The sequence below is a fragment of the Pezoporus flaviventris genome, unplaced genomic scaffold, assembly GCF_033815535.1.
Source record: "Pezoporus flaviventris isolate CSIRO_AGI_PZ_B2104156 unplaced genomic scaffold, CSIRO_AGI_Pfla_v1 ptg000066l, whole genome shotgun sequence".
Lineage (NCBI taxonomy): Eukaryota > Metazoa > Chordata > Aves > Psittaciformes > Psittacidae > Pezoporus > Pezoporus flaviventris.
The window spans coordinates 19,825,200-19,840,393 of NW_026892614.1; the positions used below are offsets into that span (position 1 = coordinate 19,825,200).

At 38.8% G+C, this 15,194-nt stretch overlaps 1 protein-coding gene across 3 annotated transcripts in view; it reads left to right on the top strand.

Moving 5' to 3' along the window:
* UTRN (utrophin) overlaps nucleotides 1-15,194 on the top strand; it is a 369,745-nt gene that overhangs the window by 34,901 nt on the left and 319,650 nt on the right. The window lies entirely within an intron of this gene.

Genomic DNA, 15,194 nt, shown 5'->3' on the forward strand with positions numbered 1-15,194 from the left:
AGAACCTGCTGATCAATGGAGAATTTGATCCATTTGACCTGACTTTGGATGTGGAGATTTTTTGGTACAAATCTGGAGTCTGAACATGGGATTTTAGAGAAAGAAACAAAATCTTAAGATGTAGCGGTGCAATGGCTAACTTTAGAATAAAACGATGGGCTGGGACTCTGAGCTCATGTATGTTTCCTTCTAGAACAATGAGTTGGATTTGGATATACGCCAGTCTAGTTGAAAGCAGAAACTTTCCCTTTATGTTCCAGTCCAAACTCTGTTAAAACTGACAAAATTGTCAAGAAAGCTCAGCTATGTGAGTGGAGTTGTGTTTGACTGACTCTGGAGAGGTCACTAAATCACAGGTTGCAGACATTTGGTGTTCACCAAAATCTGCCTGTATTCGACCTGCTAATGAGGTACAGCTGCAGTTGATCCCTCCTGGAAAATTAGGAGGAAATCAGTTTGGTTTTTACCCTGGGCCATTGTTCAGGACAAATGTTTTGTCTGGCTCTGTGTATATTGTTGTGGGCTTTTAGGACAATTTCCCAGAATTTTTTTCCCTTTCTTCTTTCATCCCTGTATTTTCAGAAAAGCATAATCTCCGGGCGAGTATTATAACCAGTCATGTAATCAACTGCTGTTGCGAAGGTTCTGAAATGTTCGTCTATGGGATAATGGTGTGTGTATTGAGTTTTCCTGTCTGTCTTTCAGGTGTTTTTAATGTGTAAGTGCCAGTGTGTGTACACAGGTAGTAGTTGGTGAAGTTTGTGTTTTTATGGGTGGTTTCTGTGACTGGGGCTAGGCTAAGGCGTAAATCTAATTGAGTAGAAGCTGCTCAGGTGATTTACATGATTGAGCAGGGTGCGCTTCATGGTAGGTACTTAAGGGCTGTTTAACTCCCTATGAACTGAGAGCTCTCTGTTTTTGAAGGCATACGTATCTATGGCTGGTATACTGGAATTACAGTTTATCAAGCAGCAGGATTTCCCCAGGAAATTCCTTGCATTATAATTGTAATCTTAACTCTTTTGTAGAGTATAAGACTTGTTTTGCTTTTCAGGAGTGTGATGGTCTCTGATTCGTTGCCATCTGCTCACTTTTTTGTTTTTAATACAATGTGTTTGGAAGCTGTGAGGGACTTGTGGCTCTGGACACTTGTTAGAAGGTCTTGTGTTGGAAATTCAGATAGGAGAGCCAAAAATCAGGAAAAAAGTAGAAGGTAAGAGTAATGGAAGAGAAAACAAGAGAAAGAAAAACCAAAGGTAAAATAAATTAAATCTGGGGAAGCGGGGAAGCCTTTCTATGAGAGGAAAGACTTTACAGTGATGTAATACTTAGAAATATTCAAGCAGGAAAAAATGTGTGGAAAAGTTGGGAGGGTGTGTGTGTCTGTAATTTCTTCTTCATGTCCTTTGCTTTCAGGCAAATCTGGAATGTAAATAACAGGGAGATTTTTGAGAAGTTTAGGAAGCACCTTGTGAGCAGTGCTCTGGCTACAAGGTTTAGGAGTGGTTATTGACTTGTAAATGCTGCAGAGTCAGCAGAGATGTGTCTTTGGTTTTATTGAGTGGCTCCTTGTGAGAATTGGTGGGGGCTGGAGGAAGGGAGGCTGAAGCTCATATCTGATAAAGTGTGTGAGTGTAAATGCATCGGTTTAGGTGAAACAAAAATGGATAAGACTCTTCTGAAGTCTAAACATGAGCATGTTTAGTCAGAGATTGGTTTATGGCATAGAAGATACTAAATAATAATTTAGCTTGTCTAGTGGGATGTCCTTCTTTATAAAAATCTAATCTTTCCTAATAACCTGTTAAGGTCTCAAGGCGGTGCTGGGTGCTGGGAGTGTGGTGGCACTGCTATGAAGGCATAGTGCCTAAGTGAACTAGAGTTTGCTCTTTATCAGGGAGGGGGGAAAAAGGGATCTTGTACTTTTTTCACCTATTTAAACACAATGGGTTCTCTTTTTCATAGTTGTTCCGTAATTGATATTCTTCCAGGAAAATTTCTGAAACTCTCCCATGAAAACGGTTGAGCTTTTTTTTTTTTTTGTATTTATACATATTCTACTGATGTAGCAGTATTTGATGTGATTTTTATTTATTTTTTTTCCCTGCTTCTATTGCCTCATTACCCAGATGGATGTCACCCTGTCATTTGAGGGGAGGCTACTTACCCTATATTAAGCAGGCAGAAAAATTCTTCTGAAAGGGTTTTTCTTGTAGTACTGTTTCCAAAAAAAATGTCAACTTGAAGTCAATAAAGCACTTTGCGGTAAGTAAGCAATCTATGTTAGCATCTTAGTAACATGCCACTAGGTATTATTTTGTTCTGCTTTCATACAGTTGTTAGCTGAAGCAAAAGAGATAGTAATCATTATAGTGTGTGAGCTAATTGTGCAGCCCCCACCCAGTGATTAAAATAAGTGTTGTTTTTTTTTTATAGCACTAGGATATAATGGTAATGACATGATGGAGGCATTTTGCAAACTGATAGTTTAAGAGCATGTATTTCAAAGCTCCTTGTTTAACTTCTGTTACTATTTGAGGCTCCCTTCTTGTCTCCCTTTTGGAAATCCCAGGAGCACCAGCCTGCAGCTGAAAAGCTTCCTTTCAGGTGGGAAGGAATCTGTTCATGTTTCCACAAGATACATGCGCTGATAGCAGCTTGAAATTATTTAATCATGAGACAACAAGCTGTTACAATAGTAAAAAATAATATTTAATGTATTGTTCATGTAACTGTAAGCTCTGCGTTGGTTAGTTTGCTTAGGAGAGATGTGCTGGACCTGAAATCTGTTTGGTTTGAAACAACGCTGGCTTTTAAACATGTGAAAATGGTGTATTTCCTTTTTGGCAGCAGGTGATGAAGCATGTGTTCTGAAATACAGCATAGTGGATGAAATGCATAAGAACAAATTATGAAGTAATTGCATCGTATTACATAGTTGTCTTTTGTGTCTTCACATGAATTGACCTTCAGGTTCTGAAGGACTTCTTTTAAGCTCTTCATATGTATATTGAATTATTAAATAGACATGCATACTGAGAAAGTGGAAAATATTTCTCTGCGCCTTTTGTAACTGTCAGGGAGTTTTTTGCTATGGATGCAGACTGTGCCCCTCTACGTTGTGTTGGATGGAGTGGTGCCCATGGCTCAATTCAGCCGTATGGACAAACCATGTTCCCTCTGGCTGGTGAATAATCTGCTGCTAGTTCACTTTTATGTTTTCACTGAAATGTTCTGACCCTTAACTGGAGGGCTCCATATGCTTCCTGCCTTCGTCCCTGATGAATAGGGCAGGAATTGGCAGCAGTATGGCCTGTTATGTGACCTAATTTGTGTGGCGTCTGGGTGGAGTGGGCTCTAATCTTCACTAAGCGGATGGCTGAGAAAGTGAATTGCAGTAATTCCCCAGCTGATCCTCCAGCTGGTAAAAAGCGTGCTTGTGCTGAAGGGGAAGGACATGCCTTGTACTCTTGACACTTGTTACGTGCCGTAATGAATTTCTATGGAAGCATTCAGAAAAGCAGCAAACAGTTCAAGGGTTCTCACAAAAATTCGGAAATGTGGTGGCTGACTTCATGACAGTGGACAGCTTTCCCCTGATGTCTGCCTGGTTCAAACCTGGCACACAGCACTGTGCTCTGACAGCTTTCTGTAATATTTCACAGATAAAAGAGCATTTAGTATCGCTTGTGCAGATGGAAGCAGGACGGTTGTACCTGTCTTGCTAAATTTCAGTAGAAAGTGGATTTTGTACTACAATTGTGAAAGATCTCCTCTTTATTGAAGCAAAATATTGTTCAGGCTTGCTTAACTGTTCTGGCTCTGATTAATTTGAAATTAGGGCCTGAGATATACTAACTTGTAGTATGTAGATATGATGCTCAGTTGTATGCCTGGGATATAAGGAGGGCATCCCAGATACTGGAACTGCAGCCATGTCAAAGATCATGTATTTCCCACTGTTCTGGTAAACTGGCTAAAAGGAATGCATCAAGTTTTTTTTAGCAATAAGGCTAACTTCTTAAAGAAATAGCCTGTAATGACCAGGCAGGTCCTGTCTCTGCTTGTCCCCTCTTGTGCTGATGACTGGTTCTAGCCCAGTGCTTTTGCGTGGTTGCCCCTCAGCTGCCCTCTGACACCAAGGCTTCAGGACTGCCTGCCTTGGGTTGAAAGGGAGCATCCTGCTGGGCTTCCTGAGCTGGTGGAGTGGAGCCTTTAATATCACTTTTTCTCTCAGCTATACTTTCCTACTGCTAGAACTGTATAGCTCAGTCATTTTAAGCTTCACATTATTTTAAAAGGTTCTTAGTGGTTTAATACCTTGTAATGCGAAATATTTTTAAAGCAATTCATAAAACACTCTGCACAGACCTCTGAAATTAACTTCTACTCCCAGCTGAACTATAACAAAATCAATATTTAGTTGGCTTGTTTGACCTAAGTCTTTTTATATACAAGAAAAACATTTATTTCCACTGCTGCTTTTAAGGTAGCAAAGAGATAGTAAAGTCGATACTTTCTGAAAGTAGAAAAATAGATCTGCTCTAAAACTACTTTCTCTCTCATATGTACAGTTAACTGTCAGATTTGTTAGGTACACCCCTTTGTAAAAAGTTATTTGCTGTTTCTCCACTTCCTGTGCATAAAACTAACATTATGAGCTCTTTAGTTGCTTAAATAAATATAAAATTTGATGTGAATATTTGAAAATTAACCTGTATAAATAACATCCATTTTCTTTTACCTGATTTTCCTAGAGTGTAGGTCTTGCATTGTACTTTTTGACTGAATAATTTGTTAATAATGCTTGTTGCAGTTTTCAGTGAATAAATTTTAAGCTTCAGCTTGCTGATGTCAGTTTGAGATTGAAGGTTATACACTGAGATTCTTAGCACTGTGTACAAGAAAGGCACAAAGTGCTGTCACCTGATGTCTCACCATCATTCCTGTGTCTCATGCCATGAAATCTCATGTGAGCATTGCTTATCTAATCTATAAGCAGTAGCTTAAAAGAAAGGTTCAGAGTGGGTTACACAGATAACTTCCTTGTGGGGACATGCCTCAACCTTTTATTTATGATCTTTGCATGTAGATTCTGTCACAGTGATCAAGCTTATTTCTTAATTTAAGAAAAATGAGAGAAACTGTCATCGATGAACTTCAGTATCAAATGATGACTTAATGCTAGTGTACTTTGCCATAGTAAGCAAGCAGTAAATGTGTTGGGCAGTTAAATGGAAGGAAGTATTTTACCCTTTTTGTTTTTGACCTCTGGACAGAATTGATTATTCAAAAGTTAATGTTAGCATCAAGAGTTGCAAGGATTAAACTGATTACAGTATACCTCTTGTACTTTTAGTTAATTCTGGTGTAGTTTCATTCCTGTCTTTAATACAGTCAAGTGGTGTATTCTTGAAAAGAATCAAACAGCCTATGATTCCCTCTTCAGTGCACAGAGCCAGCCTTCCATTGGAGATTCTTTCAGTTTTGAGTAATTTATCTATTGGTAATTGAGGAAAAAAGTACTTGTTTTAACCATTTAATTGATTTTTGCAATTGAAAGAGAAACCAAGATATTGCTGACAGTGCAAGATACATAATCCTTCCAAGAGATATGTTTTGGCACCAGATTAATATCAAAACCCAGTGCTATTTACATTCACTGTTAGACTCAAATGATTGAGTGATAGGATGCAATACTATATTACACTTTTCTGCTATGTAGAGCATTTATTTTATTGTTCTTTTTTTTTTTAATGTATTTCATGGTTTCTTTGAATTTTTTTGTGTGTGTTTTGTTTGTTTGTTTTGTTGTTTTTTTTTTTAAATAGCAATAAAGATAGCTTCAAGGGTTTGTCCTCAGGAGCTGAGCTGGAATTATTTTGTGGCCAGGTATATTAATTTACTATCTTGTCTGACATTCTTCCCTGAGCTAAGGGGAAAGATTTTTCTGTGTAAATTGCAGCAAGTTGTGCCTTATCATATTTGGTATTGTCTTTATTGATTCTGCAAAACATATTTGCCTTTCAACCCCTGAGATGGGTTGACTTCGGTTTCTGCCAGATGCCCACTCAGTTCCTCCCTCAGTTGGATGGGGTGAGGAAACAAGATGGTAAAGCTCATGGGTTGAGATGATGACAAGGGTATTGCTTGCCAGTTTCAGTCATGGGCAAAGCAGACTTGTTGGGGAGAAAATTAATTTAGTTTATTGACAATTAAAATAGAATAAGATGGTGAGAAACCAAGGCAGAAACTACAGTGCCTTCTTCCCTACATCTTCCTGTTTTCCCAGGCTCAACTTCACTCCTTCATTCCCAAATCCTTGCCCTCCTCCCCCCATGGGAATGAAGAAGTCTGCTTATTTAAATTATATCTTCAAATAGATTTTTAAAAATTATTATTATCTGTGAGAAAAGCTGGCTTTTCTTGGCAGACATGTGCAGTCAGTGCTCAGCAAGAGCATGAGCTTAAAAACCTGTGGTCTAAAAGTTTCCAGATAGTAAAAATGGACTCTTGGTCTGAAACAAACTTAAGTATATCTGAAAATAAGTCAAAATATGATTTAGCAAATATGTTAAAGCTTGTTGGGAGCAAGGTTTGGCTGATAGTGTTTTCTTGTACCTTCCTTTATGACGCGTGACTTTACAACCAACACAAACGAAACCCACTGAGGCAAGTAGACTTGCATTAAAGTCTATTTGCAGCATCTTGAAAACAGACTTGATCAGTTGCTAAACAAGTGCAATATTCTGCTGCGCTGTGTATAAATGCTACTCTTGTTTTTAATGGTATCAGCTGAAGTAGTTTGCAGGAGCAGAAAGACTAGCTCACAGGCAGCTAAGCAGAAGTAGTGGATGTTTTCTAGACCCTTTTGATCAAGGCCTGCTATGGTGTTTCTTATTCCTGTGGGCTGCCCCATCTTGTGCCTCCTCTACAGCAGTCACAAAACTGCATGCCTTGAAACTGCCACTTCCCAGTGACAGATTGAAGGTTCTAATAGTGTTGTCCTAGTGAATATCCTTAAACATTATACACAGCAGAGTCATCTCAGGTAAATAATTAGCTATTGTTTTTGACAGTGTTAAGGTGGTCTTTATCTGTAAGATAGGAGACTGTTTCCCTAGCCTAAAAATATTCACTCTAGCCATTTGGGGAAAAAAAGCCTAAACAAACCCACCAAAACCAAACAACAGAGGCAAACATACCTGAGCGTATAAACAAATTATCAGTGTCTGGAGGAATTAAGAAAAATAAGTATTTTTCATCAAGTTCAGTAGTTGAGCAGGGAGTCCTGCCACAGCTCCCAGTTCAATTCAACATCAGGTGTGGCTATGATAAGATCTATAACCACCTTACTTTTCATATAGTCCATGGGAGCAGAGCAAAACTGATGCTAGTGTTGGTAGAAGTTCCTGTAAAATGGCTCAGACAGCCTGCAAAGCAATAAGTATTGTGGGAAACACTTTACTGACTCTTCAGGACTTTTGAGGCAACTACAGCATCTGATTGGCTTGTCTTCCTGTTGACTGCTTTGCAGTGGAAGAGTGCACTCTCATGTCTTAATAAGCCATGGAAGGTTTTTTTCCTTGCTTCTCCGTCTTTGTATATTCATTTTCCTGTTGTGTTCTCATGCCAGCATAACTGATTTATTGAGCCCTTGCCTTTTCAACAAACAAACCAAATGTGCAGTTGAGGAAGAGTTAAAAAAAAGTTCTGAAATGATAACTTAGGTTGTCCAAGAAGTATTTTTTTTATCTGGGGAAGCTCCCTGGTATAGCTAAGTGATGTGGTGTGTGTTTTTAACTTTGAACAAGTATGATCTGACTAATGGTGTGGCGGTTTCATGAGTGACCTTCATTTGCCTACCTTTCTGTTATGCTTAAACATTTCTTTGAAGTTCATTGATAAATATCTTCCATTTATCAGGCTCTTGTTTCATCCAGTCTTTCCTGATGTCACTATAGTATGACGCTCCTGTATTTTTTGTCCTAAATCTAATATTTTTGTGTCTTCACTGCTATCTGCTTTTTGTCACTCCTTCCCCTTTCTGCTGTCCTGTGGTTTGGAAATTGACATGATCCAGGTGATGAATGTGTGTTGTAAGGTTGGAGGTGTTACAATATATACAAACATCCATGTTTCATCCTTGCTTACTCTTAATCTTTTGCAATTCTTCCTCTCCCAAGAATGAGTGTCCTCACATACTGCCTACTTGTATGGCTTTTCCCATTCTGCTAAAGGTAGAGATTAAAGGTAGAAATTCATTCTTTCCTGGAACGTCTCCAATTTATTTTTTTTCCACAATTTTCATATTTGGGGGTAACAGGTAATAAAGCTTGGCAGCTGGAGTTCTGGGTCATCTTCTGATGCTCCCTTACTGAGCCCAAATTCTGTATGTGAAAGGTGAGAAGGCTGGTAGTCACCCTTTGTTGCTGTTCCTTTTTGCAGCCATGCAAAGACTTAACAAATAATAGTGAAGCATTGTGACATGAATAGAAACAGTGGAACAATGTGACTTTGATTATAGACAAGACTAAAACTTCCGAGCTTTTATTTGTTTAGGTTTTGGGAAGTTGTTGGGTTTTTTGATTGTATACTTATCTCTGCAGGACTGGAGATATGTCTCTTGCATGTAGAAGGTTGTAATTAAATACACAAAATTCAAACTAGCATACTAGGTTGCTAAATCAGCTCTTAGTCATGCTAATTCTTTAGACAGCAAAAATCTTCATGTATATCTTGTTTTTCTAGCCTCCTTAGAAGTCCTCTGTCTGACACTCTGGTGATTCTTCTTTTATGCTCTTCACTCAGTTTTCACTTGTTATCTATAAAATTTCAGTTTTGTTTCTGAATAGACAGAATTCTGTGAAAGTCTTGTGAAGCCAGTCATGACAGTTCATAGCTGGACTAAAAAAGTGCTGTTGGATAAAGCCAGAAAACTGCACTCTGGTCCATCCTGCCTTTTTAGCACTTCCAGAGCCTTTGTTAGCTGGGCTGTGAAACTTTGATGGGGATGTTAGCAATATTTAATAGAATAACTGCATAAAAAAGGGAAGACTGTAGCTTCTGGCTGCTTGAGTTACCCTTCAAATGTGAATTTTCATTTCCAAGCCTATTGGGCACTGGTAATGTTTCTTGTGCTGTTTGAGCAAGTAGCAGGTAGATAGGTGACTGACATTCCACATGCATTTGGTTCTGCTACGCCAGCTTGCAGATGTGCATGCAATTGCAGGAATTCTTTCTTTACCACTTTGATGTGGTAGGCTTCATGAATACTTGGGTTTTGCAAACAATCCTACTTCTTCCACAAGTTGGTCATATGAGTCAACAGTGGACAATCTGAAATATAAACAGTGCATTGCAGCTTGCTCAGTGGTGTGCATGAATTCATATGCCCTTCCATACACCCTTACTACTGCTTCACATCTCCTTGCTCTTTTGCAGCTTAACAGGTTTTATTTCCTTTTTTAAACTGTTGCTTTGCTTGTGTGTTCTGGTTAACAAAATATCTGAACTTTTAAAGAGTAGCCTTAAAGTAGCAGTAGTGTGGACAGTCAGAAGTGGAAGGTGACATCAAATTAAATAGGAATAGATATTAAGATCTAGTCCATATTATAGTAATTAAACTTACATCATTGTGTTGTGGATGAAAATGTTTGTGATGTTTCTTAAAAAAAGTGTTTTTGTGATTTACTTTAGGGATTGTTGTCCAAAGGAACAGGTGTATAAAAAATCTTGGAATAGCTGTTTAATATTAATCTGTTTAAGGTTTTCAACTTTATTCGTATTACAATGGTTTAAGAGGATATGTTAAGGCAGGCAGCTTAAACGACCTACGTAGGTGGGAAATGGAATCTGACTAAATTGCAGGCATGAGAACATTAAGTGTCAAAAGTATTTGACGGTTACAAAGCAGCTAGACACTAGCTGACTCTTTGAACATCTTGTCATACCCTTCTCTCTTCTTCTCTTTGAAGGCAAAAGTACTAACTATCCCCAGCCAGTTGAATTGCCTGATCTTTGCCCAATGTATACATCTGTGTATTGCTGCAAATTTGCTGATGTGAGCTTGAGTTAGGAGTAAGAAAAAAATGCCTGCCAATGAACTAAAGAAGTCACAGAGTATTGCACATTCATTGTGCTGCCCTCCTGAGTGTAGATGGGGGGAGAAGCCTTGATGAGAAGCTAATTCAGGGCTAATATATACTTAGTCAAGGTTCTTGGACCTCTTGCCATAGCAAGACCAAGCATATTTTGTTGCTCTCAGTTTTGCCTTGTGATGCAGATAAGACGGGCAGAAGTAATGAAGTTACTTGCGATAGTTAAGAATGCAGAATGTTGAAAGGAAACTTTTTTTCCTGCATTTGTAGAAAAGGATCTAAAATTGAGTTAAAAGTACTTTCTAGATATATTCCCCACTTTCTCCCCCGCACCTAGTTTGTAATATACAAAACTAAAGCTTCAAAGGCCAGTCATGTGAGGACTGTAATATCTTTAGTAGATTACCTGTGAATTCTATTTCGTAGTTATTTCACCCTGTTCATACCACTTGTGCTTTCTGTGATCATAATGTTGTTTTAATGTTGCAGAAATAATAACCTTTTATTGCTTCCGTTAAGGTGTTATTTCTATTTGCATAACCTGAAGAGTGTTAAATGCATTGTTGGGTTTTGTGTTTGGTCTTTTTTTTTCTCTTTACTGCTGAGCTTTGTAGTTTGCCATAAGTGCATCATTTTATTGAGACTGAAATTTGAAATTCTTGTAAATGTGTATGAAGTTAATTTGTTGTAGTAGCTTTCATTTGGAGAGGTGCAAATGCATGGTAAATAGAAAGCAAGTTTCTCTTAACTCCATTAGGGAACCACATAAAAGAGTTTTGCTTTTCTCTGATAAAGAGCCAGTCTCTTTGCATGCTTCTGGGATTGCATCCCTGCTTTATCCCTGTGTCGTTTCTTATTTGACCCTCCACCTCTTAGCAATTACACATTATTCCAGACCCCTCACAACCTGCTCAAATGTGTTGGAGCAATTGGGCTTTGATTCACCAGAGCTTGGCTGGTAACTTGGGAGTATTTACATGGACAGGTCTGAAGAAACAAGTGTGTGGTTGATTCTTGAGAGAACTGGGAATGTACAGCTAAAGTGCTAACAGCCAGCCTCAGACTGGGGTGTTGTACTGAACCCTGCCTTTGTATTTGAGCAGCTCTTGTTCTATCTGTGCTCATATATAATGTACTTTTTCTTGGGGGGAGATTGGGAAACACTTGTTCAGTGCTAGTTGTTCATAGTAAGAAACATTACTTGATGCTAGTTGCAAATCATTTTTCTTTCGGGGTGGGGTGAAGGTGGGGGTGTGAAACCCTTGGAAAGAAATCCCACTTGCATTTTGTGACCCAGCAATGGTGATCTTGTCCTGGCTTTTTCTGGGGTAGGGGTAAAGTGCTGATCGATCTTTTAATCCAATATGACACTGGAAATGCATAAATATTTTTATTGATCAAAGGATCTAAGACCGTATCCTCTCAGTTTCAAGACAAACCTTTGAATTGAGTAAATGATAATTTTACATTACATCAAAAGTTTGTGTCTGCTGCAGAGATTGTACTTTGTATTTTGCTTTTGCTCTGCTTTATAGCCTCCCTTTTTACTAGTAGAAAGAGTTGATCTCTAAGTTGATGTACTTATGCTTTCTTCCTCCAAATAAGTGAATTAAGCCAATAAAATCCCTTCTTTGGCACAGCTTTGGCTATGCCTGGGAGGTTTTGTTAGTGATGCTCATGTTCCTTTTTCATATACCAAGCCAATGTAGTTGTGTCAGTAAAACTCAATAATGTATGTCTGTGTTTAGATGCTGACTTATGCCCCTTGGTGGTAAAAGCCTTTTCTTCAGACTTAACCCCAGTGATTTTTTTCCTCTGTTGCTAGCTCATTTTCATTTTAGAGGTCATCCAAAGACAAAACAGCCTTACATATGGGGGAAATTCCTAAGCATTTGAATTTAAAAAATTGCTGTCTAGTTAAGTGAAAGTTGCAACACAGGTCTGGTTTTAAAAGGTCTGGAACACTGGTACCAGTCTAGTCTGTTAATAATAATCTGTGTTGGCTGTTTCCACATTAAATATCTGATGAACTTGTTTATGCCACTTGCATCTCTTCAACCTGGGTGCTTTGAGTCACTGTTCCTGTTCAATTTAGCAGTGTTTGCTCAGGGGAGTGGATTTCTGTATGGAGGGCTGTGCTGGGTTTAGCCTGGCATGGTACAGCTAGATACCATGTGTTTATACTTATTCCATAAGCACATCTTCAGTGGTGCTTCCTCTAATATACCTTATTTTACAGCGGTTTGCAGTTCAGGGGTTTCTTCAGCCATAAATTGTATCCATCTTTTTATGGACTCTTAATTCTGTAAGCTTATCTCTGCTTTTTTAGCCTGTTTATACTAGTGCTTTCTTTTGTCTTGCTTTCACTGTGGCTATCATCATTAATTTAGCTGCTCATGCTAGTAATATTCAGGCTGCAAACTCCGCCCTCACTGAGGCATAGACTCAACCTGCTCTGCTGCAGGGACATTAACCTTCTGCAGAGGGCAAAACAGAAAGTCCAGGACTTGAAGCTCTTGAGCTGCTTCAGCTGGGCAGCAGCTCACTGGGTAAGGGCTGTGAATCCTGAGCTTGTGTGGTGCCTGACTCCTTAGCACCGGGAACCCGTTCCAAAAATGCACTCAGGACAGGATTACACCTGTGAATTCAACTGATCTACTGTAGTTGTTGCTGGAGGCAGCAGTAATAATCTAACTTGTCATTAGGTGATCTTTCTTTTTGCATAGCCAGTTTCTAGGAAGGTAAAGGTGGTGTGCCTGTTCTGAATTTTACATGCCCCCACAAAACCATTTGATGCATTAAAGTGACGGTAATCAAACCCCACATTTGCACAGGGTCCATCACAGTCCTCCTTAAAGTTGGCCACTAAATAATAAAAGCACAAGAATTGAGATATGCGCATGTAATTCTTTTGCCTAAACAATGGGCTGCTGAAATCCCTTGGCTCAAGTTCTGCCGAAGGCCTGTCAAACTCTGAACTTTGGTTGCTGTCCTTTTGACTGCCCTGTTGCTGTATCTTCTCCAGTTTTGGTCACACTGTTTAAAGTGCCATGTCCTGAAGGAGCTTTCTCTACCGAAGTGGGAAGTCTTCTTTGGGCTCACATTGATGGTGAGCAGTGACTTGCTTGATTGCATAAATACATATTTTAATGCATTCTAGATATTTGTTCTGCAATTGCCAAACAGAATTAGTGTACTTCTGTACAGTTAACAGCAGTTAATCAGGGAGGGGGGTCAATTTTGGGCCTAATTAATTACTAAGCCAGGGAAAGAAACCTGAGTTTAATTAGGATATAGGATTAGCAGAGCCTTGACCTACTGCTGTTCTGATTAAATGGCAAAAGAAAAGCCTTATGTTTGCCAGGACCCTCAAGGAGGGGCCATTCATAATACTTTACTCCAATTTCTCTTTTATTCTTTCCTCGTTAAGGAGTCTTGCTAAATACATGAATTTGATAATATACTCTTATGCATGTTTCTTATTGTCTCTAGAGAAAGAATAGTAGTTTCCTCAGAGTGCTCAAATCTTTGCTTAGCATCATGTCATTCTGCACAAAGGTTCTCCCTTCACCAGTGGTGCCATATTTTTTTTCTTTGGCCAGCAAACAAAAGTGACTTGGAAATGAAATATTCAGTATATCTCAGGAAATGGACTTGCTTTTTGCTAAATTTTCCTCACTAGGGTTTGGTGACAGTACAAAACTCTTAACATTCTTTGGGTAAGTTGTATGAAGCCAAGAGCAGGTGAACATAGAGTGATTGTTTCTGTAGTGAACTTGCCAGAGTATTTTAGGCATAAAAATGAGAGTACTGTGTGAAGCTAAGAGCAGGTTAGCTTACAGTGATAATTTCTTGATAGTGAACTTGCTGGAGTATTTTAGGGATAGAAATGAGGGTATTTGCTTTGCGCTGTCAGATATTTTGGATTTAAATTCTTCAGTCATCCTGTTCGTTCTTTTTGCTTGCTTCTCCTTTATGTTTAGAGCACCACTAGGCCACATGAATTTTAGGTACTTCCTTTAAACCTTCTGCATTTCAGGTTTCATCTTAGTAATTACAAAGGTTAATAGGCTGAGGTAAATAATTTACAGGCATCAGTGTGACTGATCCTGGAGAAAGGAATGGTATAGCTGTATAGCTACCGAAGCTCAGGCTTGGCCTGCCTGGAAACAAAATAAACAATTTATGATTTTTTTTAAACTTTATTTGCCTGTTTGATTTCTGTAAAGACTGGGCTCAACTTTGTTTCTAATCAGTATGCAACAGTTTGAGTTAGGGAATGCTTTGTATTTTGGGTTGCCCTTCCCCCCCACCCCCCCAATATGAGCAGGGCCCTGGGCTGGACAAATGGGCTCTATAGGTGCTTTCTGACCTTTGCCATGCTGTACTTTCTGTGAAAACATTTCAATGCAAACTTTTACTAAACTTTTTGGGAGCAGTGCAAGGAGCGGCGGATTCATATGGGTGGTGAAGGTTGCTTAAGACTTACGAAATGGCTTGAGGCTAAAGGACTTGGTAGTGCAGTGATTATAAGTTACAAAGTTGCAACAAACATCTAAACTTTGCACATTCATGTGTTTGCGTTTTTTTTTTTTTTCCGGGGGGGTCCGAAAGTGTTGTTACAAGTGGCAGAGGGCATTATGACTGTTTAAAATCGCTACTGTTCTCTTTTCCTAATTTCTGAGTTAATTGGCACTGGAAGGTGTATATTATCTTTTTATTACTTCCATGGATGAAATGCAATTACCTGTCTGCTGTATGTTTAGGCCTTAATACTATATTTCTAAATACCATCAGAGATTTGAGGCAGTCAAACCCAGAAAACTAATACCTTGACTTTGCATAACTCAGCTGCCAAAGTTGCTATGTTATGAATGTCTTCTATACTGGACTGCTAGGAAAGACTTGAATTCCATGGGGTTATAAATTGCATTTGTTTTTAAATAACTCTAGTCTGCATACTGCTGTCACTGAAATAGCACCTATATGGTGTGTATAGGGAGGTACACAGTTAATGTGCTTGCAGAAGCATTTGAATGTAACTATGTAATCTTTTAAATATATTACCAGTGGACACTTTTTTTGGAAATCTGT